This window comes from Chinchilla lanigera, unplaced genomic scaffold (assembly GCF_000276665.1).
Source record: "Chinchilla lanigera isolate Chin_1 unplaced genomic scaffold, ChiLan1.0 scaffold00032, whole genome shotgun sequence".
NCBI lineage: Eukaryota > Metazoa > Chordata > Mammalia > Rodentia > Chinchillidae > Chinchilla > Chinchilla lanigera.
The window spans coordinates 16,183,290-16,207,051 of record NW_004955433.1 but is presented as its reverse complement, the minus strand read 5'-3'; the positions used below and the strand labels follow the sequence as shown (position 1 = coordinate 16,207,051).

At 39.1% G+C, this 23,762-nt stretch overlaps 1 pseudogene; it reads left to right on the top strand.

Moving 5' to 3' along the window:
* LOC102013643 overlaps window positions 1–23,263 on the top strand; it is a 28,698-nt pseudogene extending 5,435 nt beyond the window's left edge.
* The last annotated feature ends 499 nt before the right edge of the window (window positions 23,264–23,762 follow it).

The following is a 23,762-nucleotide window of genomic DNA, read 5'->3' as shown; positions in this document are numbered from 1 at the left end:
ATATCCCTGTGTAACTACCCCACTAGATGAAACATTGCTTTGGGAGTACTCTACCACATTCCAGTTGCCACCATGAAGAGCATTCTTGAACGTCCACTCTGAATTATATAATGCTGACTACAATTTCTACCAACTATTTTACACAACCTGAAGCCCAGTGAAAACCTACCTGGTTCCTCCAACTACATTTAAATTTCCCAAGGAAATTTGATTTGAGATCTAATAAAGTAAAATATTTCTTCCATAAAAAATTAATTTCAATCAAATACAAATACCTTGTGGAGGAAATCTCAACCCATAACAGCCAAAAAGCAAAGACAGAGGAAGGGCCAGAAAGAAAGACATATCCTCCAAAGCTTCTCCTTCAGTAACATACCTCCTCCCAACAGCACATTCTGCTGTGTAGTCATCAACTGATTAATCTACTGGTGAGTACAGCACTCCCATGGTCTACTTTCCAAAAGCCCCACCTCTGAGACTTTGGGGAACATTTTAGATCTAAACAACAACATTATGTCCTGGCCCTCACAATGGTCATATCTGTCTATTCAAAATGTATTTAGCCCATCCAAAGAGTTTCCAAAGCCTTAACAATTTCACCATTGCTCAAAAGTTCAACTCTAGAGTCTCCTCTGAGACTCAAAGCAAACTCTTACTTATGAGCCCCTGTAAAAGTCAAAAAGAAAGTTAAATACTTCCAAGACACAGTGGTATGTTTACAGGGTAAACATTCTCATTTTAAAATGGAAGAATGGGGGCATAGAAAGAATTGGGCCAGAAATAGACCAGAACCCAGCACGGTAAACATTAACTCCTGTGTCTCCTTGTCCAGCACCCAGGACATGTGGTGAAGGAATGCAAGTTTCAAAAGTCTTGGGTGGCCCCACCTCTATTATCTTGTCAGTTGCAACCCACATCTCTCTTGGTCTGCTTCAGCTTGCTACGTGTATCTTTCCTCAGCAGATACTCCATAGTCATGCCATCTCCAGCTTCCTGGAATTTCCACTACACCTTCTATTTCATTCCTATAGCTTCACACTTAACCCTCTCAGAGGCATATTACCTGGCTTCCCAAGCACTCTTCTGAAATCTAGGTGGAAGCCTCCATGACCATGCAACTCTTGCGCTGTGCATGATTGTAAAACCAGAACCATGTAGATAATGCCAAGGTCTTCCACCAGCAATAATCAGACCCACATGCACCACAGCTGTAGTGGCCTCTGAGTGCCTAGATAGCCGACTATAGGGATTTACTTCCCTGGGTGGCCCTGAGTGAACAAGCCCAATTCTCTTCTCAAAGTAAAATCTTTCAAAGAAGTTTACCCATTTATTACATACCCTTGAGCTTATGATGGGTGAGATCTGGCCAGTTCCTGAGATGCCCTCAAGCCATCTTTCCTTTTGTCCCAATGTAAAGTACTTGGCTTCTTTTTAGTGACACTAATCTTTTCAGCAAAAAGACTATCTTTGGCCCCACTATTATAGATATTGCCTTTCTGACCAAGCTGCAAACTTTTTACATCCTTTGGCTCAGCTTTTTGCTCCTTATTCTCCTTGTAAATCTGGCTGAACACAGCCAGCAGTACCCAGACCACAGCTCAACATTGGCTAACTTGAAAATTTCCTCCACCAGATAATTAGTCTGGATCTTTAAATTCAGACTCACACAAAGTCACAGGACCTGGGCAAAATGTAAATAAGTTCTTTGCCAGAATGTAACATCTAGGCCTGGGACATAGCTCAGCAGCACAGCACCTGCCTGGCAAGTACAAGGTCTTGAGTTCAAGTCCTGGCACCAAAAAAAAAAAAAAAAAACCAAAACTACAAAAAGCCTTTATTTCTCAACAGAATGTAACACCTTTGGCCCCTAGTCCATTTTTCAAGTCCTCACTCCTATCTGAAATCTCATAAGCCTGGACTTTACTGTCCATATTCCTATCATCATTCTGATCTTCTAAGCTTCCACAAGAATTGCACATTGGGCTCTGCTTACATAATTCTAAGCCTTCTCTAGCCAGTATCACCAAACATTTCCAAACTCCCACAAACCGGTTTGAAAGGTTTCTGAAGCATGTAGTAAGGTATAATCAAAGCAACAACCCCACTTCTCTGGTACCATAATCTATATTAGTCATTTCCCATCTCTGAGAAAAAATATCTGACACTTGCAACTTAAATTTTAAAAACAGATTTGGTTCATGTTTTCAAAGGGCTCAATTCATGGTTAGTTTACTCCAGGGCAAAAAACAATATGGTAGAAGGGCATGGTAGAGGACTGCTGCTCAACCCATGGCAGCCAAAAGGCAGAGAGAGAAAGGACCAGCGTGAGGGACTTACCCTCTGAAAAATTCCCCCAGTGAAACACCTCCTCCAAACAAGGTCCCATTCCCATACCAATTTTCTGTATTAGTCAGCTTTCCCACCAGTGGGACACAATACTCTATGTTCACAACTTAAAGGAGAGGTTTCATTTCACTCATACTTTCAGGGGATTCAGGCCATGGTCAGCTAGCTCCAAGGCAGAAAAATCGTGGCAAAATTGTGTGGTAGAGCAAACCTTCTCAGTTCCTGTTTGGGAATAAGAGCAAGGAAACAGTACCAGAGAGGAAAGGGCAAGGAACCAGATATGGAACCAAAGGTCATACTTTCGTGACCCATCCAGACATACTCAGAGGTGTGTTTTGCAAATCCTCAGTAGAGATCCCAATCCAATCAAGTTGACAATTAAACCTAACCATTACAGGCCTTTATGGAGACAGTCGTGGGATCATTCGGATGGGCCCTAATTATGACTGGTGTAATTTTAAAAAGAGGAAATGTACAGGCAGACAAACATAGGAAGTATTGATATGAAGACACACAAAACGATGGCCATCTACAAGCTAAGGAGCAAAGCAAAGGGCAGATCCTTTCCTCACTGCACTCAGAAGAAAATAACCCTAGATGGGCATGGTGGTGCATGCCTTCATGTCAGCAATTTGGGAGGTTGGAGAATTTTAAGTTTGACCTCAGCCTAGGCTACTCAGTGCTTTAGCGAGAACCTGTGTCAAAATTAAAAGTTACAAGGGATTTTGCTATGGTTCTTTTTCTCTTACTATTTTCTTTAAAATAAAAATTTTAAAAAAATAAATAAAAGGGATTGAAGATGTAGCTCAGTACATCCCCCCAGTACCACAGAAGAAGAAGGGAGAGGAGAAGGAACAGAAGGAAGAGGAGGAGGAAAGGAAGAAAGAGGAGAAAGAAAAGGAACCAACCCTGCTGACAATTTGATTTGTAATTTCTATTTGCCAGAACAATAAGATGACCAATCTGTACTGTGTAAGCCACTTAGTTTCTGGCATTTGGCTATAGCAACCCTAGCAAACTAAAACAGAAGGTACCACAAAAAAATAAATCCTAAAGCAACTCAGCTCCTGACTAGATTGACTTAACCAATCAAGGATCCAAGTGCTGTAAGACAGTATCAACTGGTCTAAAGCACAAGTAATAGGAATCCTAGTGGTGCACACCTGTAACCAGGAGGAGCATTGCAAGTTCGAGGCCAGCCTGGGCTACAAAGTGAGTTCAAGGCCAGCCTGAACTGCATAGTGAGACCCTGTCTCAAAAAGACAAAAATAAAAAAATAAAAAAAATAGGATCCTGGAAATATATTCTCTTCCTTTTCCATAAGAGGTAGAGAATGAAGTAGGAAACTATTCAAAGAAATAATGGTGAATATATTTCAAAATAAATGATGGCAGCAGTCGTTTGGCAAGATAAATACCAAAGCATATCAGTGTGTATCACATTCAAAGCGCTTAAAAGAAAAAATAAAGAAGAAATATTAGAAGTTGGCTGGAAGGAAAAGACATGTTACATTAAAAAGAACAAAGATGAAAACTACAGCAAATTTCTTTCAGAAACACACAAGCTGGAAACCAGCCAGTGGTGTGACTTTTTCTAAGAGATGAATGGAAGGAATGGCCAGGCCAATATTCTACATTCATTAAAATATCTTTCAGAAACTGAAGAGATAAATGTTTTCTCAAAACTGAGAGAAGTTTTTTACCAGTAGACTTACACTATAAGAAATATTGAAGGAAGTTGTTCAGGCAGAAGAAATGCGGTCATAACTCCATTTACCAACACCTGTTTGCAAACAATTTGGTGCACAAAAAAAAAGCATTTGGCAAAATTTTGTTTCTGTTCATAAACTCTGCATTGGGTGACAAACACGACCATGGTCATCTTCCTCATGCAAACACAAACATAGCCATCCTCCCCAAATCGTACAACAACCAAGTTTGTAAACTGAGGAACCATTGCATGGTATTAGACAGATATGTGGACTTACACAAAGACATGAAAAATTGTGAAAGTGTAATAAATAAAGGTATATATGCAATCATATTTTCATTTTCAAATGAAAGCTGACAGCCTAAGGCAAGAAAACTAATATATAAGGTCTCATGTGTCAAAGTAAAATGTCTAACAACAATAAAAGGATGGAAAAAAGGGATTGGGAGAATAGTGTCATCTTTACACTACAACTAAAGCAGTATTACTTGAAAGCATACTCTGATGCATTTTAGTGTTATATTAGGCTTCTCAAGCTACCATAATAAATACCATAGTCTGGTGGATTGAACTGGAAGATTTTTAGAGACCAGAAAGCCCAAGATCAATGTATCTGCCAAGCCAGTTTCTAGTAAGGGCTCTCTTCCTGGCTTGTTGACAGCTACTTTATTAGATGTGGGCCCCATATTTATGATCTCATCTAACCCTAATCACCTCCCAAGTACTGGATCTTCACATACCATCATATTAAGGTTTGATGCTTCAACATAAGAGTTCTAGGAGGACACAGAATATTTAGTCCATAATAAATAATAGGCCCTCAGGCAATCATTTAAAATTATTTTTAAATGTATAAACAATGTCAATAGTGTAGAAAATTAGAAACAAAAAAATAATCCATTTAAAAGAAGCCAAAGCCAAGCATAGTGGTACACACCTGTAATCCCAGCACTCAGGAGGCCGAGGCAGGATTGTGGTGAGTTCAAGGTCAACCTGGGCTACAAAGTGAGTTCAGAGCCAGCCTGAACTGTATAGCAAGACCTTGTCTCAAAAAGACAAAAATAAAATAAAATAAAACTAAAGCCAGAAGAAAAAAAGAAAAAAGAGAAAGAATATACAGAATAAATAGAAAACTAGCACTATCATATATTTTAACCCAACTATATTGATAATTATATTAAAGTAAAAACATTTGAACACATCAATTATAAAACAGAGATCATAAAATGAGATTAAAAACAGACCCAATGATATACTGTCTATAAGAAATCCACTTTACATGTAAAAACAAATAGATTGAATAAAAGATGTGTCACAAAAACAATAATCACAAGAGAGCTTATGATGCTGTATAAATATACCAAATGGACTTCAGAACAAAGTATATTACCAGAGCTAAAAATGGTGCTACACAATGAAAAAGGGCTCATTTCTCCAAGACATCATGGCTCCACATGTGCATTGCAACTAACAACAGAGCTTCAACATAAAGAAGTGAAAACCAATAGAACTAGAACAGTTTTCTCTACAGTTTATAGTAATAGACCTCAAACTCCTCTTTCAGTAATGGATGGAATATGTATTCAGAAAGTTAGTAAAGATAGAAGACCTGCGCAATGCAATCAACCAGCAAAAGGCAACTGATACTCTGCCCCAATAGAATATAGAGGTGTGTGTGTGTGTGTGTGTGTGTGTGTGCGTGTGTGTGTGTGTGTGTGTGTGTGTGTGTGTGTGTTGCTGGATCCAACCCAGGGCCATGCACATGCTAGGCAAGTGCTCTACCACTGAACTACATCTCCAGCCATCACATTCTTTATAAATACACATAAAACATTAATCAAGATAGGTCATAAAAAATAAAAACATTAAAAAATCTGGGCATGGAAGCACACACCTATAATCCCAGCACTCAGGAGGTGGAGGCAGGAGGATTGTCATAGTTCAAGGCCAGTCTGGGCTACACAGTGAGTTAAAAGCCAGCCTGAACTATATAACGAGACCTTATCTCAAAAAATAAAATCAAAACAAGAAAGATACGTCATATTCTGGGTTATAAAACAAATGCTAACACATTTTAATGAATTAAAGTTATATAAAGTATTTTCTCTAGCCATAATACAATTGAAGAAAATAAACTAACAACAAAAAGATATTTGAGGAACTCCTCCATGTATGAAAAATAATGTTTCTAAATAACTCACGTGTCAAGGAAAAAAATCTCAGAAGTTAAAATGTATTTTGAGCTGAATTAAAATGAAAACATAATGCCAACCTCTGTGGGACACAGCTGAAGAAGTACTCACAGGGGAATCCATAGCACTGCTTTAGTCTTTCCCATATTTCAAAACAGAAAAGGGACCAAGGGCTGGTGGGAGAGGGAGGGAAAGAAGGGGAAGGAGATTTAAAAAGTAAAACAATTAAGACATGTTATGTATTTGTACCAGCTCCCACAAGGAATGTAACACTTAGGCACTTCAAGCATGTACTAATAAAAAATAAAAACTGAAAACATCACATAGCACCCCATAAATATATACAACTTATCTGTATCAGTTAAAAGTAAATTTTAAAAAATTAGTAAATACAGTCAACAATAAGTCAGAAGGCTAATATGTCAATTGGAATTTTACCACTCCCATTCAGTATTGTACTGAAGGGAAATATTTACAAATCACATATCTGACAGAGAAACTGTATTCAAAACTCTCAGAATATAGACACAAAGAACAAGCTATGGTCTGAATGTTTGGATTCCTCCTAAAAAGTACAGATGTTGAAGACATAAATACCAAGGTTATGGTATTAAGATATAGGGCCTAAGCCAGGCACAGTGGCATATGCCTTTAATCCCAGATACTTAAGAGACTGAGGCAGGAGGAGTTCAAGTTCAAGACATCATAACTAGACCCTGTCTCAAAATAAATAGATGTTGGGCCATCGGGGAAGGATAAGTCACAAGGGAGAGCACTCAAGATTGAGAACAGTGCCCCTGCCTTGCTTCTTCTACCATGTAAGGACATAGCCATAAGGTGCTATTCACAAACCAAAAGGCAGCCCTTATAAGACACCTAACCTGCCATTGTGTAGCAGCTATCCAGCCTATGATATTTTGCTATAGCAACCTGAAAGGACTAAGACACAATAGAATAAAGTAAAATAAAATAAAATAAATGGCAAAATATTGGAGCAGATACTCCACCCAAGAAGACACATGGACTGAATAAAAGTCACATGAAAAGATCGCAACGTTATTGATCATTGAGTACTTGCAAGTCCAAGCCACAATGACATATTACTGTAGCCCTATTGGAATGACTGCAAGATAAGAAAAACTATAAGATAAGAAAAACTCTCAATATCAAGAGCTGCTGAGAGTACAGAACAACTATAAAACAGGATACTCTACATGGAAGACCCCAAAAACTCCACCAAAAGACTCCTAGAATTAATAAACAAATTCAGTAGCATAGCTGGATACAAAATCAACACTCAAAACTCAAGAGCATTCCTATACACAAACAACAAACACACTGAGAGAGAAATTAGGGAAACCACACTTTTCACAAAGCATCCAAAAACTGAAATAATTAAGAATTAATCTAACAAAGGAAGTAAAAGATCTATACAGTGAAAATTACAGTTCTCTGAAAAACGAAATCAAAGAGGATTTCAAAAAATGGAAAGATATTCCTTGCTCATAGATAGGAAGAACCAACATTGCAAAAGTGGCCATACTCCCAAAATTGTATACAGATTCAATGCAATCCCAAGCAAAATACCGTTAGTATACCTCACAGATCTAGAAAAAAACATTCCTAAAATTCATCTGGAACCAGAAGAGACCTAGAATGGCAAAAGCAATCCTGGGAAACAAAGGAAAGACAGGAGGCATCACAATCCCTGACTTGAAATTATACTACAAAGCTACTTTAATATAATCAGTATAGTATTGGCAAAAAAAACAGACCTGAGGATCAATGGAGCAGACTAGAAGATGCAGGCACAACCACAATACACACTCAGTCACTTTATCATTGACAAAGGGGCCAAACATGTTCACTAGAAGAAAGATAGCCTCTTTAATAAATGGTGCTGGAAAAACTGGCTCTCCACATGCTGAAGACTAAAGCTAGACCCATGTCTATCACCATGCAGTAAACTAAAGTCAAAATGGATCAAAGATCTAAATATTAAAATAGAAACACTAAATCTACTGGAAGAGAAAGTAGGTAGAAATCTTGAAGACAAATGTGTAGGTGGAGAGTTTATGGACAAAAACCAAACTGCACAGGAAATACTTCAAAGAGTCAACAACTGAGATCTCATCTTACTGAAAAGTTTTTGCACATCAAAAGAACTCACCAACGAAGTAAAAAGAGAACCCATGAATTGGAAAAAAATTTTAGCCAACTGTCCCTCAGACAAAGACTTCTATCTAGAATATATAAAGAACTGAAAAAAGTCAAGTCCCCCAAATTCAAAGACCAAATCCAAAAATGGGCATCTGAGATGAATACACACTTCTCAGATGAAAAACTACAAATGGCAAATAAATATATGAAAAAATGTTCAATATCAGTAGTCATTCAAGAAATGCAAATTAAAACAACACTGAGATTCTGTCTCACCCCAGAAAGAATGACTATTATTAAGAAATCAACCAATAACAAATGCTGGAGAGGCTGTGGAGAAAAAGAAACTCTTCTCCACTGTTGGTGGGAATGTAGACTAGTACAACCACTGTGGAAATCATTGTGGAGATTCCTCAAAAACGAGGATGAGAGGACCCATTCAACCCAGCTATTCCCCTTCAGGGTATTTTCCCAGAAGAACTGAAAACATATCACAGTGATATATGTGCACCCATGTTTATAATAGCACAATTTGTCATAGCTAAATCTTGGAAACAACCCAAATGCCCATCAACTGAGGAATGGATAAAAAAAAAATAAAATTAAATTAAAAAGTGGTATTTTTATACAATGGAGTATTACCCGGCTATCAAGAAAGATAAACTCAAGGCTTTTATAGATAAATGGATGCAACTGGAGACCATACTCATAACTGAAATAAGTCAGACCTGCATGTGTAAACATTGTATTGTCTCTCTACTGTAAGAACCTGAAAGAGCAAATAAAATCTGAAAAGTACACTAGATATTACAAAGGGAAAGAAACTGCTCAAAAGGAAAGGACCATTGGGATGAAGGAAAGGAGTAAACAAAGAAAGAAGGAAAGATAGCTAAGATAATTGTACTACTATTTTTTATTGGTTTGTTGAAAGGAATAGTTAAAGCTTAATTTTTTTACCAATTTTGCATGCTTATATCTGGTAATCTGAACAACTACTTTGAAGACAACAATATGCAATATAATAACCATTGTTGAATTCATATCATCTTGTGTTTTTTTGAAATTGTGTATCACTTCTAATTTTATTATTATTTTTATTCTCTTTAAAAGAAAAATAAAAGAAATTCAGAACAACTGTACAATCTTCCTAATGGCTGATGGGAATGTGAAATAGCACTGGAACTTTGGATCACAGTTTGAAGGTTTTTACAAAGTTATTTGCAATCATACAGTTCCAGATTATGTAAGAACCCCACTTCTAAGTACTTGCTCAAATGAAATGCAAACTTAAATTCACACAAAAACCTACACACAAATTTTTCAGCAGATTCCAGGTTTACAGCAGCTTCTATCATCTTTGCCAAAAACTAGAAACAATCCAAATGTCCATCATGTAAGGAATAAATAAACAAATGAAGTCATTTTAGGCCAATCCCATACTGTCTGCTCAGACAAGAACGGGATACCAGACCAGATTTTAAAAGGAGATCTTGCTGTTCAGACATCTGGAATATGATGCCCACATCTGTGCAGGAATACGTCCTCAGAATGCTAACCAGGGTAGAAAAGAGTCAAAGATTTGACTTGTTGAAAGGAAGTCTTCCCAGATGGTCGTCTCTCTGAGACTTAGTCTAATGCCATTTCAGAAACTATAACAAGAAAAAAATAAACTATAACCAGGATACATGGGTGATGGTTTTAAGGAAACAGATTCTGGTCTGCAATAGCATTTGTAGTGTTTTCACACAAGCATTCAATATGAAATGAACAGAGAACATGATAGTAGTCTCATCCTTGAAGGCACTCAAAAAGACATTGACTAACCACAAATCAGGAACACTGAAGAGAACTGGATGTCTATGTTTCTGAGAAGACAGAGCCAGGTAACCTCAAATTTTTCTTCCAACTCTGATTTCACTTTTTGTGTAAGTTCCTACACTAGGTTTGAATGCTATTGATTTTGAGGGCTTTTTTTTTTTTTTTTTTGGTCTTTTTTTTACTGTTTTCTTTTTTGGTACCAGGAATTGAACTCAGGGCCTCATGCTTGCCAGGCAGGTGCTGCACTGCTGAGCTACATCTCCAGCCCATGAATGCATTGATTTTGGACTGAAACACATTACTAATTTTTAGAATTCACTCTATATATGTTTTCTCTTAGTAACACTGGAAGATTAATTTAGTATTTTTCTTCCAAAAATAAACTGCATCTAAACAGCTTCAAGAAGAAGCTGTATACTCACTCGTAATTCATTTCCAAGAAAAGTAAGTTCCTATCTTCTCTCAATAATCTTCCCCAGGACATTCTAACAGTGATGTTCTAAACTTTTTTCCTTTGGGCAACCTGAAAACTTCCTGGTGTTTGTTTTGTATGTGCCCAGTCCTTTGAATTCAGGAGGCTAGAACAGATTGAGAGGATAATTCAGATGACTAAAGCAGGACCCCAAAAACATTATCCAGGTCTTCTCCTTCCCAAAGCCTATCAATATAAAACAAAGGAGACTGTCATTAGTTAAAGGTCAGAAATCAAGCCAAACAAGGCAACATCAGGTCTCAGTAAGTGTGACAGTTACACTTGATATGTAAACTTGATTGGCTGGAGAGTCACCTTGGGGATTGGAGGTGCACACTTCTGGATGTGTCTGTATGGGTCTTGGAGGCATTACGTCGGGTGCTATGCCCGGTCCCTCTCCTTTACTTCTCAGGCACTGATCTTCCCCTCCACTTCCCAGCAACCATAAACCAAGTAGCTTTGCTCCACTACAGCTCTCAACCATGTTTCTGCCTTACAGCCAGGTGACCACGGACTGAATCCCCTTAAAACATGAGCCAAATTAAACATCTCCTCCTTTAAATTATAGGTATAACGTACTTTGTCCAGCAACCTGTAAGTACAGTGAGTACTCTGAGCAACCTAAAACCAGGACTCGCTGAAGATGATGGGGAAATAGGAATCTGGAGAAGAAAGCATGGCAACAAAAGAAAGCCTTGGCAGGTATTGTGCTTTTGTTGTTGTTGTTTTATTTTATTGTTGTTGTTGCTTTGTTTTGTTTTGTTTTGTTTTGTTTGTTTTGTTTTGTTTTTTGAGATAAGATCTCACTACTTAGTCCAGCCTGGCCTTGAACTCACTATGGAACCCAGGCTTGCCTTGAACTCACAGCAACCCTTCTGCCTTAGCCTTCCAGGTGCTGGGATTAGATTTATGTGCCATTTTTGCAGCCATTGTTAGATGGACCTACTCAGACCTACTAGATCAAGTAACTATCCCAAACAGCTGATAAACAGTCACATTTTACCAATGTCTGCCTGATTCCAAAGCCCAGGATTTTAACTACTACACCAGTAATTTCTAACCAAAGGTGATTTTTGCATATCTCCCAGGGAACATTTGGCAATGCCTCAAGACATTTTTGGCCAACCCAGCTGGGGAGAGAAAAGAGGTGCTACTGATATTTAGTTGCTGGAAGCCAGGGATGATGCTAAACACCCTACAGTTATCTAAGCTTGGCAATAGATAGCCCAGCTATCTATTGGGCAGTGGATAGCCCAGCTCTCCCACAACAAAGGATTGTCCAGCACAACTGTCAATATTGCCAAGCTTAGATAATGTTGTAGCATGGATTAGCAGCCCATGCATGGGAGATAAGAAAAGCTTCAAGTTCAGGTACTACTTTGCTTCGGTAGGGCCTCTTTCCAGAGCCCCTAGTCTTAGTCCTCGTGGCATGCTATTCCTGATCCCGATCCTGATCCTTCTCCTGATCCTGATCCTAGGATCACCATATGTCTCAGATCACTTTTTAAAAATAGACCACAGGATGACTATGTTAAGTCAAAAGAAAGATTTTGGAATGTCTGACCCCAGCTTAAAAAGGGGGAAGATCCCCTAAGCAATGCCTGGGGCAGCATGAAGCCCTGAGCTCTTGGGATAGGGCAGACCAGGGAATAGAAATTATGTCCCCATTACCCACAAAGTGAATGTTTTCTGACAATAACACATGATCTCAGAAGCAATTTTAAAAATAAGTATCTTTCCTCCAAACTCTAGAGCTGTTTTTGATTTTTATCAGCAACAAAAGAATTCAGTCTCCAAAAGCAGCCTGCATCTCTGAATATTAAAACTTCCACCTTGGGAAACTGTTTAAGCTGACAACCTCTTTTAAAGTTATAAATGAAAGCCACTTGACAGACAACAGAGCTCATGGGCCCGTTTTATCTACTGAAGAAAGACAACAGAATGATAACTTAAGGGCCAGAGACCAAATTACTGACCTTGAGTCACCTTCCACAACACATCTGGCTCAACCGAGATATGGAGTTAAAAGCTTTAGTTGCGACAGCAAATGATATAATTGATGATATAAAGAAACCCATCAAGGGAGAATTAAAAAGCTAGATCATATTATTCATAGAGCTCTTAGAGTTTAAAGGAGCTTACATTTGCCTTCAGCTAGGCCCTTTCATGCTAAAATCAACCATTTCACTTCCCCTCCTGTCCAGAGAGCAAGTAATTCCAAAACCAAAGAGCTGGTGCAGTGAAGCTTACACTGTCCGAATGGGTTTATTTTTTATCTGTATGTAAAACTGAATGGGTTTTATTTTTTAGAGCTGCATGGGTGAATCCCTAAGTCATTCCCCTCTGCTTTATAGCTCTGATTCTCCTTTTCTATGATAGTCATTATTATACCACACTGATACCTACTCATCCACATCTTCAGTATTTCTGGATTCCTCTACCCGAGCTGCATTTCCCATGCAAGCCAAATATGAATCTTTCTGAACAGCCACCAAATCGAATCACCAAGAGTCTAAATTCTAAAAATTGACATAGCAAGATTACATTAGAGTAATTTGTAGTATTTTTCCAAGGATTCACAAATTGCAATCTTCATGCTCTAATCTACTTTTCTCTGCCTTATTTTTTCCCTAACTCCTGACCAGAAGCATGAACTACTCATTCTTAGGCACTACTTTTGTACGTGGCTCCACACTAGATGTTTTAGAAATACAGTTTTATTCAGTCCATGCAGTTTCCCATGAGATAAGTATCATCACGTATATATCTCTGTCTTGAAAGAAGATCGCTTTATTCTAATTAACTCACAAACAATTGCATCCTAAAAACTGGTTTAAGGAGGCCACATAAATATTTGCCCATTCCGAATTCTATATCACTTCAGTGAATTTCTGTGTGATCAGAACACCTTCTTCAATTGGCATTCTAAAGCAAAGAAACTATTGACAAACAGAGGTTTGACTCTTAAACGTTGCGCTGTATTCTTTCATTATCCATTACACTGTTATGTTAAAGTAACTCAGTCATGAGAGTTGATTTTATATTTCTTCAATTTAAACTTCTTGATTAAACAAATCCATTTTACAAGCTTGCATTGCTTCAGCACCCCCCTTGAAACCCTCACAAGGTGTAATGTCACCCTGGCTTTGGGAACACTTCCAAAACTGTTTTACCTCACAGAAGTAAATAGGCCCACTGCTGCTCCGCCCGATTCTGGGACTGCTGCTCGTGATGCTGCTGCTGCTGCTGCTGCTGCCGCTGCTGCTGCTGCTGCCGCTGCTGCCGCTGCTGCTGCTCGTGATGCTGCTGCTGCTCGTGATGCTGCTGCTGCTCCCGATGCTGCTGCTGCTCCCGATGCTGCTGCTGCTCCCAATGCTGCTGCTACTACACAGACTGGATTACCTGATGGGGGATGTCAGGCCTTGAGGGCTCAACATTACTTCCTCCATGGACACCTGTGTGGTGACATGGCCCGCATGTGCCCAAGAGCAGAGCCCCCGCCACACCAGATGCAGTGGTTGCCACCTGGGCCTTCAGAACTGACTGCTAGGGTGCCACATCAGGTGAGCCCACTGTCGTTGGTGGGGCTGCTGCTGGTAGCTAAGCTACTGGTGCAGGCCTGGACTCTGCTCTTGTCTCAGCAGCCAGAGGGGCGTTGTAGAGAGTGTTTCCACGTAGCATCACAGTGCAAGGTGGCTCCACATATAGAATCACCTATTTCGTATGTTAGATAAGAAAATCAACACCAGAGAGTCTAGTAACTTATAAGAGACAACACAAAATAATAAGTTCCATATAATATAATGATGACTTCCATACTCAAGTCAATCTGACTCCCCACAAACATTTTGGCTACACAGCATGAAAGGTTTGTGGGTGGAAAAACAAAAAAGAAATAAACAGTAGTTATTTCTGGGATATGCAATGATGACAAATATTCTGTCTTTCTTAGTTATGGTCTATATTTTCTGATATTTAAAATTGAGTGTACAATGGGCTGGGGTGTAGCTCGGTGATATAGCACATGCCTGGAATGCATGAGGCCCTGCATTCAATACCTAGCACCACCAAAACAAACAAACAAAAAAGGACACAAAATAGAGTAATAGAAACTGGATTTTCTAGTGCTCTCACACCTAAAAAATATATAAAACAAAAGTTTTCAAGACACTGGACATCAGGCAACAAAGGCAGCAGCCCTGCCAGATGCAAAACAAGGTTATCCAAATGACTGCCCCATGTACACTCTTAAGAGAGTTTCCACACCTCTGCACATAGAGGGGAAACCAAGCAGAACCATGAAGACTCCCTGGGCTGAGAAGACAAATCTAAGAGTCCAGTGAGACCCAGGTCACTAGCAGTCACCACACAAAATACCAATGACAAAGAAAATGCACACTCCAAAGATCTGCAGAAGGCTTTTTTGTTGTGTTTTTTGAGACAGGGTCTTACTATGCAATTCAGGCTGGTCTCACACTCACTGTGTAGCTGAAGCTGGCCTCTAACTCACAGCAATCCTCCTATCTCAGCCTCCTGAGTGCTAAGAATACAGGCAAGCGCCACCACACCCAGCTTGTGGAATCAGAAAATCTTGATGACAGTAATCACACCAATTGGATTTCCTTCAACTTCTCCACTTAAAATACTTCCACAAAGGCATCAAGAACTGGGGGGGAGGGGGAGGACAGTATCAATAGTTTTTCCAAAGATAAAAAGAATGTTATCAAATTATAAAACTTATCAATGTTATCAATGTTGTAGAACTCTCAAGAAGCATGGCTTACCTTTCTCTCAGGAAGCTACAGAGAAAGTAAATCATGAAATGAGAGAAAAATCAAGAAAACTCAAAAGACATAAGCTGGGAAGATGTTGAAGAAGCTTGGAGATGTTATTCTGATCTTCCTGCCAACCATTTTATATGCACCATCCCTGGAAGAACTCATAAATCTATACCAAGCAAGTCCTCAATATATAACGTACAACATGGCCTACACAAGTAAGCATGGAGTTGTTATACTACAAGACAAATCAACTGGGTATTGTCCTCAACTGGGTATTATCTGCCATGAAGTGCCTAGCAAATTGGCCAAAAGTAATGACACAAATAATCAAATTTACATTGGATTTGAGTGAGATATAATTGGAACAATTTCAGATTATTGTCTAGATCTTGCTGAACCTCTACTTACACTTGAATATTATGAATTACAGTGGTACCTTGGGTCATGAACTCAATTCTCTCCACAATTCTGGTTGCAAACCAAACTGGATAATAATCAAACCAAATTTCCCCATAATGCCAACATTGAACTTAACCATTGAATTTGATTCAGCTTTCATCCAACTCAGTTTATGACCAGAATTGTGGGAAGAATCAGGTTTGTGAACCACTGTATTTGTGAGTATTTTTGTTGTTTGTCCTATGTCACAGTTTCAGACAGATCCAGTGGGATATATAAAATCCAAGATGACAGATGACCCACAGTCTTCAACAATCCTTCACTTAAACAGTTTGAATGCCTTAAAATTAACTGAGTGTGTTCTTCTCAGTCTGCTTCACAGAGACAAAAATAAAGAATCAGGTTCTGCTGAGAGACTACAGATAAGTGGTCAAGGATTTCAAGAAAGACATGCTGAGAAAATGCAGCTAGACAATTTAAGAAACAGAAGAGTCAGATCTAATGACGTAATAGGAGGAAGTTGTCACAATTTAATCAGCTTAATTAGCTTGCATGTTCTGTCATCTACCATCAAAGGTGTTCTTCTTTAGAACGATTATACATATGCCAGGATATTCAGATTAAAAGGTGTCCCCTGCCTTCTGTCAAACTGTTCTAAATTCAGAACAACAAAATAGTGAACAATTTTTAGACTTAAAACCCAAACAGGAATCCCTATTGAATCTTCATTTAGAGGGAAGGATTCACAAGCCAGTCAGAGCAAAGTATTCACAAGTAAATTAAACCACTCTAGGGGCTTCAAGAGAACTTCTGCTTTGACTGTTCAACCAAGAGGAGTCTTGTCATGGGGAATGCAAGCCCAAACAGCTTTGTAGATCTCAGAGCTTGCTTTTAAGTAGTAATACAAGAGGGAATAGCTATGTCAATACACCAGTAGGTGAAATTATCATGAATCTAAGCCTTGGACAAGGCAGCACAAGTGTACAAATAACTATGGAAGTGAACTCAGAGAGGATAGTATCACAATCAATAAAAGACTGCAGAAGTACTACAGAACTTTCAGAAAACTTTACCTCCAGCTTCTGCTATGTTGACTGGCACACAAAGTTCACTGCACCCTGGAGAGAGTTCCCATTAATGTACTACAGTTGTGTTGTGTGTTATTCACCCAGAAAATCATAGAAAGCTTCGACTTTTAACGTGCATGATTTCTCCAATGAGTCAAAATACTGATGTGCCCAAATTTCATGGTGTAGTTTGGGCATATCATCAAGGGCGCTGATGTCAGACTCGTTTTCTTGGTGTGTGCTATGCTGAGGAAGTGCACCTTGATGGGCTTCTTGCTGCAGGATTAGTTTCTTTCCTACTGGGTCATCATCAGGAAATTTTCCAAGTGCCTTCCTACTCACAAACTGCAGTGGAGAAGCAACTTTACTACTTATAATGGGGCCATATTAAAGGTCATGGAGATGGACTCATTGCTCCTTTGCCAACTTACTCTTATTATAAAAAGATCAGTGCTTAGATGTTTGATGAGCGAAAGGATTCTACCTCTCAAGCTACTATTGCAGAACCTTTTTTTCTGTTTTTTTTATTTTATTGGTGCATTTTAGATTACATAGTGATAACATTCACCATATGGAATTTGCACCTGTACATGATATAATTTGCTTCTCCTTTTTTCCCATTCCCATTCCCTCCCTTCAAGCCCTCTTCCCCTCCTTATTTACAAAAGGTTTGTTTCCATTTTTTCCTTCTTTTTTCTTGTCCCATCTTCCCTTTCCCCCCTCCCTTGTTCCCCTTCCCATTTGAACATTTTCTTCCCATTTCCAATATCTATTATACATTTTGGTCCTTATTTATGCTTTCGGTTTCTCATACCAGAGAAACCATGCAATATTTACACATATGTGTGATTTATTTCACTTAAGAGTATGGTCTCAAGGCGCCTCCATTTAGCTAAAAATATTTCAAGCTTATCCTTCTTTATGGCACAGTAATGCTCCATTGTATAAAAAATACATCTTTATCCATTCATCAGTTGATTGTCATTTGGGCTGTTTCCAAGATTTAGCTATTATAAACTGTGCTCCTGTCTAAGTTACTTTTCTCACTGTTGAGACAAAACACCCAACACCCAAAAGTTAAGGGAGGAAAGGTTTATTTAGCTCATAGTGTTATAGGCAGCTGAATTAGATAGAAATACTATAGGCAGTCAGACAGGGCAAGACCCTCAAGGGAGACAACATGAAAGACAAGATACCTTGTGAATGGAGACGTATTTGCTGTGGGCCAGACCTCAAGGATAGCAGCACAATTTGTAATTGCTAAATTACAAATTGTGGAAGCAACCCAAATGTCCATCCACCGAGGATTAGATAAGAAAATTGTACTTTTATATAATGGAATATTACTTAGCTACAAAGAAAGATAAGCTTGAGGCTTTTATAGGTAAATGGTCACAACTAGAGACCATACTCATAAGTGAAATAAATCAGACCTGCATGTGCAAGCACCGCATTGTCTCACTAGTGTAAAACCTGAAAGAGTTAATTTAAGCTCAGAGGTATGATAGACATTGTGAAAGGATAGGAAAACTCCAAAGGTAAAGGACAACTGGGATGTGGGAAAAGAGAAGGGAAAGAAGGAGAAATTTTGTATGTATGTATATACAGGATAGCTAACATAGTTGATCTACTATCTTCTATTTCTTTGCTGAAAGAAACTGTTAATGAGTCCTTGATTGATCAGTATTGCATGTCTCTATTTGTTTTCATGAGAAACTACTTTGATGATATCAATATGTAATACAACAAGCGTTGTTAATTTCCTACCACTTTGTTTGTAACTCTGTATTGTCTGTACTGTTCTTTTGTTATTTTGTAAAAGGTTGTCTGTTAATGTTTTCCTCCTTTTATTTTTAAAATAAAAAAAAAGTCTAAACAAATGTACTCACATACCTCCTTAGGTGTGAACATCAGGGATTGATATTCTAAATAGGTGGTAATCACCTTTAAAAAGCCAGGAAGAGTCAGTATCCCAGCACCCTACAGGAAAAGCCCCTGTTCTGTATTCATATCTGCTTGCTATGTGACTCACTTCCCCATTTGATCCCAGTTTACTCAATTTTACCTGAACAATTATACTTGTAATCTTATTGGCTGACCATAGTTTTATCCCACCTCATGCCCACCTTGTAATTTCCCATTTTCCCCCTATCTTGGACCCACCTCACCTCATGGTTTTGCTCTATAAAGTCCCTGGGAAGGGCAAGGTCCCTGGCAACCCACTTGGGCCCCCTTCTGTCCCTGTCTTGGACAGAAGCTTTCTTTGCCTCAATACATATATTCTGCTCTTAACATCTGTTGTTCCTAAAATTCATTCTTCGATATTAGAGAACACAAACTTGTCCCAGATATTGTTCAGGTTGGGAGTTTCTATTTTCCTGTATCAACTGTTTGTACAGGTTTCAGTCCATACCTACTGGCTCCCAGGCAGGGTGGTACATGGCAGAGAGGCAACAATTCAAGGCAGTAGAGGATAGCAAAAGCAACAAGGGATGGGACAAGATTCTTTCTGTCCCCTATATTATATGCAGACTAGCCACCCTAGGGTGGGTGTAGCACTCATACCTTTTATCCTAACCAGAACTATGCCAAACCAATCAGTGGACTGATTTACTAATCACACACCCTCAATCCCAGCATCATAAATGCACTGTAGATTCAACCAGCTCTGAAAAAGCTCTATGACTGCATGACACTTTGGGAGGGACAGCTAGACACAAACCATAACAGTTGCTATAAACATGGGTGTGCATATATCACTGTGGTATGATGTTTTTAATTCTTTTGGGAAGATATCAAGGGGAATAGCTGGGTCAAATGGAACCTCTGGTTTTAGTTTTTTGAGGAATCTCCACACTGATTTCCACAGTGGTGGCACAAATCTACACTCCCACCAACAGTGAGGAAGGATTCCTTTGTTCCCACAACCCTGCCAGCCTTTATTATTGGTTGATTTTTTATAACAGCCATAAATCCACATGTCCAAGTAATTCAAATATCGGAAATACCAGGGCCCTAACCCAGGACCACCAATCTTCTCAGGGGTATGGATAAAACAGGATAAAACATAGACAAGAGAAATATTTTAGTCACAAGGGGCACCAGGATGCTCAAAACCCAATGGTGGGCTAAAACCATGAGGCACATTGCAACTTGGCCTTTATTAGGTGCACAGCTTGATTGCAGGGTGTTCCGGTGGGCTACAGGAAGCAATGGAGATGAACTGCTCATGTGGTCAAGGTTCAAGAATTGAGGGACAATACATTTTTGGAAAAGCACACTGAAACAGATCGGGGTTAACTAGTCACCTAACTAGTCTGCTAACTGCAACTACTGTGCTAGAAGGAATTTGTACTAGTCAAGTCCTCAGGGCCATGTTATCTTGCTTTGAGATGCCAAAACTTCACAGACTGTTTGTTAGTCTCAGCTCTAGCCCTTGGTTTAAAGATTAATCTATCCTTAGGCCAGCTTTAGGTCTTGCCTCAAGTCATGTAGGCCTAGGACAGACTTTCAATTTATTTTTGTGCCAATTTATTGATATTAATTATTGCCTGCTCTGTACCATGTCAAGCTGGTCCTCAGCAGTTCAAATGAACTCCAAGTAAAAGAAACATGATAAAACTACATCATGTCACACCATAATCAAATAGCTTACACCAGTGGTAAAGAGAAAAATCTTAAGTTCAGCCAGAGGAAAAGAAAGACATGTTATATAGAAAGGAACAAAGATAAAGATAACAGCATATCTCTCATTGGAAACAAATGCAAAAGAGAAAATAGTAAAGCAACATGTTTAAAGTACTAAGAGAAAAAAAAGTCAAAGTAGAATTTTATACCTAGTAAAAATATCCCTCTAAATGAAACCAACATGGATAACCTTGATAACATCATGCCAAGTAAAAAAATTCAGTGACAGAAGGCTACATACACTTTTATTTTTATATGAAATGTGCAAAATATCCAAACTGTGTAGACAGAAGTAGATTAGTGAATCTTAGATCTGCAGTGTTAGGAAAATGAGGTGATCATTTTTTGGGGCAGGGGGTGTTTTCCCAGTACCGGCAATCAAACTCATGACCTTGCACTTGCCAGGCAGGCACTGTGCTGCTGAGCTAAAACCCCAGCCCCCAAGGGGATCATAATTAAAGGATACAGAATTTCTTTTTTGGATGATATAAATGTTCTAAAACTGATTATAATGTGAAATGAAATGGGATGGTAAGCAAATTATATCTCAGTAAGACCTTTTTAAAATTAAATGAGAAATAAAACCTATTTAGAAATATAAAAGCTGAAAAAAGCATTATCAGGAGATCCATACTGCATACTAAGGGAAATCCTTTTGTTACAAAGCCAATATCAAGCCAAATGGAAAATGCTCTGCACCAAGGAGTTGGAAGGCAACCAACTTTATTTCACCAGTGGGCTGCTGGGGGATTGCTCCCAAAGCATAGGCTCAGAGCCAGCTTTGGGCTTAGTTCATATAGGTTTTGCAAGAGAGATACAAAAGCTTAAAAGTACATTGAATTTTTATTGGTTAGCATCAGTTATTCTTTGTTGCTGAGTAGAAAGGCCTTGAAACAAGTTAGCAAACAGGTATTTTGGGGGTTGGAAAGTCCAGGCTGTGCAGTTGGGTATGGTCAAACTGAGCTGGATCAGGCTATCTCTGGTGGCATCAGGCGAGGCTGAGTGAGTCTAACAGATGACCTACATGGTGGGCTGTAGGATCTTATTTTGTCGTAATATGGTGTCTGACTCCTGGTTGATTTTTAAATTTTTTAAATTTCCAGCACACTTTAAGCAGAAAGAAAAAGGCAGTAGATGGAAATGTGGATCTACATAAAGAAATAAAGACTGCCAAAATGGTATTTGCTTAGATAGGATAAGATTTTAATTTATTAAGTTACATACTTTAAATACATACCATTTATTGTATATTAATCATGCCTCAGTAAAAATGGGTACATGATGTTTTATAATTACAAAGCACTAAGACACATTTTAATAAATCCTAATTTCTCTCTCTCTCAGTTCTTGGGATTGAACCCAGGGCCTCATGCATGCTATGCAAGCACTCTACCACAGAGCTATACACCTATCCCTTTGTATTTTTGTTTGTTTTATTTTTTTCATTTTTTATTTTAAAGAGAATGAAAAATAACAAAATTAAAAACAACATAGACTAAAACAAAACAAAGCAAAAACAACAAAAATTGTACAGGGTTTCAAGGGCCCACTAAGTTGCCAAAGCTGTCCTCAAACTTGAGATCCCCTTTTGCTTCAGCCTCCTAAATAGCCAGGATTATGACCTTGTGCCACTGTACCAAGGATCATAGAGATATCTTAACACAAGGCTTTGATTTCAACTTGAACAGACAGAAAATCTGATGGTCAGGATAGATAAACAGTGTCCTAAGGTCTCCACATAATAGTTAGCTTAACCAATTCAGAAACTAAAGTTTCCAGCATCCAGGGGTATAGCTCAGTGGCATAAGCACCTGCCTGGCAAGCACAAGGTCCTGAGTTCAATTCCCAGTACCAAACAAAAGAAACTAAAGCTTCCTGACTGTCAATATTGTGTGTGTGTGTGTGGGGGTGGGTGGGTGTGGGTGTGGGTGTGTTTCTGAGGATTTAACCCAAGGCCTTCACAATGAGCTACATACCTGATACATTTTTATTTTTTTATTTTGAGATAGGTCTCACTAAGTGGCCCAGGCTAGGCCTGTCAATACTTTCTAACCAAGTTTCCATCTCATGCTTATATACTAAGATTCTACAACAGCCTCTTTAAAACTATAGATACATCAGCATTGTGGAATGCATTCTTTGAAAGAAAAGTTAGTGTCTCTGCCCTCCTTGCACCTGGTGCAGACAGGAGATTCTGACTCAGAAGGCCGACAAACTGCTAACACCAGAGTTCGAGTTTGGGCCCTCCCTGCATGTGCCCTGCACGGCCTGAGGTACTAGAGCAGGCGGTCCACAAACTGCTGACACCAGGGTCTACATCTGAGCTGTGCATGCACCCTGACCTCCCAGAGGGCACAGAAACAGGTAGTCTGTGATCACCGCCAGTGCAGCCCACATCAGGCTCCTGCACATGCCCCAAGCTGCCTGGAGACACGGAATCAGGTGGTCCATGACCCTGTAGTCAATGTCTGGGCTCTGCTTGCACCCTGAACTGCCTGGGGACACAGGAACAAATGGTCCATGATCATGCCACCAGTGCAGCCTGCTTCTGGGTCATACGCAGGCCCTGAGCTTCTAAGAGACACTGGATTAGATGGTCTGCAATCGGCCAACATCATGGTTCGCTTCTGAGACCTGGGAGAACTAGGTACACTTCACCAGCTGCTGGAAGAGCCCAGACTAAGCAGCACATCTCAGCAGACACTGAGGGGCAAGTCTGACCACCAGGAAAACTAGGGATGCTAGTGATCTTTGCTGAGCTGCCAGGGAGGAGGGAGACTGAGCACTCTGCTTCTGGAATCAAACATGACAAGACAAAGGACTAAAACGCAATCTCAGAACTACACCCCACTCAGAACAAGTCCAAGAGACATCAACATAGGAGAACTTGGTAAACACAAACCTGAAATTGCTGAAATGATTGCAATGGAAGTAAAGAAACAGCTCCATCAGGCCATAGAAGACATCAGATCAGAAATAATCTCTCAGGCAAAAAAGGAAATGACAACAATAATGAAAGAATTGCTCAGCACATCTAAAGAAGACATATATAAAAAATAGATGAGCATGGGAAACTGATGGAAACATTAAATGAACAATATAGGAATGAACTAGAATGCATGAAATAGAT